General features: G+C 29.9%; 1 long non-coding RNA gene across 1 annotated transcript; it reads right to left on the bottom strand.

Moving 5' to 3' along the window:
- Nucleotides 1–802: 802 nt before the first annotated feature.
- On the bottom strand, nucleotides 803–3,414 carry LOC111210324. The gene is made up of 4 exons (XR_002661668.2): nucleotides 2,362–3,414; nucleotides 2,195–2,267; nucleotides 1,867–1,922; nucleotides 803–1,648 (listed from the first exon to the last, which is right to left on the bottom strand). It is a non-coding gene; the product is annotated as an uncharacterized LOC111210324 (long non-coding RNA).
- Nucleotides 3,415–4,587: the final 1,173 nt, after the last annotated feature.

Below are 4,587 nucleotides of genomic sequence, written 5' to 3'. Positions count from 1 at the left end.
ATAAAATATTATTACTAATACATTTAACTACATTTCAACCAATATAAAAATAGAATAAAATATAAATTTAATAAATTTTGTATTAAAATTCTAAAATGATATTTATTTTGAAAAAAAAAAATTATTTTACAATGACAACTAAATTAAAATGAAGAGAGTATATTAAAAGGAAACTAACAATAAGTCAAAGCAAATAATCTTAGTCAACAATACATATTACCGAGTATAGTATACGCATAGACACGTATGAGATAAGTCATATATATATATGGATATATATATTAAATATTAAATATTTTAAGCTATTCAATTTCATAAACAAATCGAGAAAAAGAAGAGAGAAAACACAATACAAACTACAACAAAAATATTAACATGGCTTCATCAAAGACATGTTTTTTTCTTGTGTTCTTATGTCTCGTTGTTCTCTTGATCCCAAGTATGAAGAAATAGTTTGCTTCTCTTTAATATACGACTTTGTATTATATACCTCCTTTCATACTTATAACTATATATATCATATTATATACGAAGTAAATGACGAAAAAGTGACAAAAAAATATTCAAGTCCAAAGATTCTTCTATGTTTTTATATAATACACTAAACTTTTGTTTTAATTATAATTTTCAGAATCTGCAAAAGCAGAAGATGCTGGAAGGAGTAGGCTCGTTGTGCAGGGTCTCTGCTCGCAATTTCCAGACTGCAATCAACATTGCATTGACTTAAAATTTCCAGGTGGAAAATGCATCAAAGTGACTCCAACTGTCACTTATTTGTCATGTGCCTGTTTTGCGTAATCTTATATGATAATATGTTTAAGATATTGAGCGAGTGTTAAAATATTAATAAAATGTCAAAATAATTTTAAGATGATTTTTTACGGAGAGTTATTTTATTGAGATTAAAACAAATTTACAAAGTCTTAGACAAACTTTAGAACAGAGTGTTACATAATTATATGCTAATAGACACTGATAAATAGTTAAAAAATAAAATTGATAATTTTATTAGTTGACAAGTCAAAAGTCAAAACACAGTCAACGTTTATGACTATCGTAAATGCTCATATATCGGAAAAAGTTCTCACATGTCTATTTCAAGAAATATTTCATTAGGTTTGGTCTCCTCAAAAACTAGTTACCTGAAAGGATAAACTCAAATTAAAATCATAAAACCCGAAAGTTTGTCCTGTGTCCATAACAAGTATTCAAAGCTAATACTGTCTCGGTCAAAAATACTTCTATGTATATCGTCCAAGTAAAACATAAATCTAAACAAGGAAAAACTCAAATTAAAATCATAAAACCCGAAAGTTTGTCCTGTGTCCATAACAAGTATTCAAAGCTAATACTGTCTCGGTCAAAAATACTTCTATGTATATCGTCCAAGTAAAACATAAATCTAAACATTGTATGTATAAAAACAGTTACATTTACATATGTAGTCAAGTCTCAATGCTTACATGTACTAAATCAATTATAGTTAAGTGTTATTTTGGAAATATATATTGACAACAACAAAATAATTGACTTTAGTAACAAAAAAATACACGTAACTAAAGAAACTAAAAGACTAATCCAAATAGTTTTGAAACAACTATTTTCCCTTCGAGTGCTACTATCTTCATCTGCAGATAAATCTGCAAATCTAATGACCAAAAAAATATATTTAAGAAAATCACATGTATCTTAGCACTATATAACAGAAGAAACATGAATGTAAATTGATTAACAGTTTTTTATTTTTGAAAAAAAAGTAATTCGATTAGCAGAACTAACATGTAAAATGACAAAGTAATAATCTGCATAACAGTTATTATGATTAACTAAAATAGTTTTATTAACAATTGACATTAATCTAGTTACCAATGTCATTTTCACGTTCTTCGGTGGTATGAAGATGACCTAGCCTTTATTTTGCCCTACAATAGACATAATAACCAAAACTTCTCTGTAAAGAAAATTAAACTCAAAAACATTGAAATTTTTTCATAGCTAACTGAAATAAAAATATCAAAATGCTCACATTCGTTGTCTATTTCGTCTTCCTAAAAATAAGCCACCGAAAAGAAAACTGATTTGTTACTAAGCAATCTCTTTTTTTTTTGTCAAAAGGAAAAAAAGAAAGAAAGAGAAAGTAGTAATCTATCTTAAAAATCATTTATATAACAGAGTCGTAAAAACTTATTATTACCTCAATGTTGTTGACAATGCTTTGATTTTTATTTGTTTTTCGAAGAACTAAGCTGAGAAAATTCAATTGACATCTTCAATGTGAATCATGCAAAAAAGAGTAGTTATAAACTTGTATCAGTTTTTTAAATTTAAAGTGTGTGTTTCATTTCATCAAAGTGTATGTACCTTTTCATCCACAAGGATAGCTTTCATCCAGAGAACAACTTCAAGTTTATGTTTGGGATAGTAGTCCCAAAATTCGACAGACCGCACTCTGATTTTCCATTCTTTTTAGATGAATTGAGATGGGAAATATGAGTAGACTCCAATGGCATCTTCAACCTAAGTTCTGCAGAAAGATAGAAAGGATTATGTATTAGAGAAGAAGAAAAGAATTATTCTAAGAAAATTGATAGAAAACAAAACATAACCCTGCATCAAGAGTGTTTTAGAATTGGCAATGGTGAAAAGAGAGAGAGAGAGATGAAATGATGGTGAAAAAGAGAGAGCGATGAAACGATAGTGAAAAAGATAAAGAGAATAATATATAAACTAACTTTGTTCAAAAAATAATAATATGTAAACTAACTTCATGATTGATCGTGCGGTGATGGTGGTAAGTTAAGAATAATTAGGAAATTTGTGTTTTTTTTTATATTAGTTTGTATGATAAAACGTGGGTAGTTATCCATGTTTCTCTTTTTTTATTGTTAAATTAATTTATAGAAAATATATAAAAGAATCTTTTAAAATTTAATAGACAAAAACTCATAGAAAAATTGATATATATTTTTTTGAAACACAGAAAAATTGATATCTAAATTCATATTAATAAGCGTAGAAAAGGTAATAATAATATTGATTATGGATTCACATGGGTGAAAATAATCCTTCATAAAAACATGAACTTATATTATTGTTGCAGCAAAACTAAGATCGATAACAATGGAACACTTAATTTTTCTTTTTGACGATGTGTTGTAGACTTTTTTCCAAAAAAAAAAGAAGAAGAGAGATGTGCTGGAGACAGTTGGAGTACTGCAATGATTGTTTGTTTTATGTAAAGCTTTGCCCTGGGTACAATTTAGAGAAACACTAACCTTGAATTCTTGACGATCGTGAAATGTCAAAATTTAGAGTTTCATGTTTGAAGATACGATGCTTGTGTTAGAGATACAATATGTAGAATAAAGTAGATTCATTTATATAAGATATAATAAAATAGTTTCAAAAAATATAAGTAAACTTGAATTTTTTTAAGAAAAAATAGGAATATAGGTAGTTGAAGATGTACAATGCAGAAAAATAGGAGAATATTTTTTAATAAAACTTTGCCAAGTGTTGGAGAAAAATTCAATTGTTTTTTTATTGTTTTTAAAAAAATTCTGCATGTCAATTGATTTTTTTAATTTTTTAAAAAGAATTTCCGCATAGCAGTATCTGATTCGCCAAGCGATTTGCGCTTTAGTATATAAAAGATATGGATACGAGCACTTGAACATGTTTCTTCGATTAAGCATTATGTTATATGATTGTTAGTCTTTAACATGAACAACTAGTCACTGAATGTCACTGGAGAATAGTGAGAAAGTTGTTTCTCTGGGAGCTCCCTTATCGGCAAACTAATCGGAGTTTGACTATAGGGCAAACTAATCGGAGTTTGACTACTCCATAGCCATAGTGTACACATGTCTCACTCCTGCTACCTAGGTTCGGGCGGTGACAGGCATTAGGAAACCGGATATACAGAGTCGGGGATACCTAGGTCCGGGCGGTCACTGGCGCACTCAATGGGCTATGAGTCCAATGTGTTGGTATGGATTTTAAATCAAAGTGGGCCAGTAAACATATAAGCGCAGCGAAGAAGTGAAAAACAAACTCTTTGATTCGTCTAGTGACTTCTTTTTTTGGTAATAAATATGTAAGTGTTGCAATTTGGTGGGTTTTGTGTTTGTTTGTTTCGTGCATGTTCTTATTTTACTTTTGAGGGAGTGAACTCTTGTATCTTTGTCTTCTTTCAGGCGGTGGTGAACTCTACATCAGCTACTTTCTTGATAGTTGTTGGTAGTGAACTGATTCAGAAGTATTTGGGAGATGGTCCCAAGCTTGTGAGGGAGCTTTTCAGAGTTGCCGATGACCTTTCACCATCAAGCGTCTTCATAGGCGAGATCGATGCTGTTGGTACGAAGCTGTAATTCAATAACTTACACCCTGATGTTGCACGGAAACATGTTCCATAACCTATTATCAGTAAACTGATGTGAGATTGTGATAAAACAGGTATGATGCTAACTCAGGAGGGTAGCGTGAGATCCAAAGAACTATGTTGGAACTTTTGAACCAGCTTAATGGATTCGATTCTAAAGGGAGCGTTAAGGTCATCCTTACAATTAGATTTTGATCCGTGCTTTT

The sequence above is a fragment of the Brassica napus genome, chromosome C8 (assembly GCF_020379485.1).
Source record: "Brassica napus cultivar Da-Ae chromosome C8, Da-Ae, whole genome shotgun sequence".
Lineage (NCBI taxonomy): Eukaryota > Viridiplantae > Streptophyta > Magnoliopsida > Brassicales > Brassicaceae > Brassica > Brassica napus.
The sequence above is the reverse complement of the archived record's forward strand: the minus strand, read 5'-3'. Positions and strand labels throughout refer to the sequence as shown.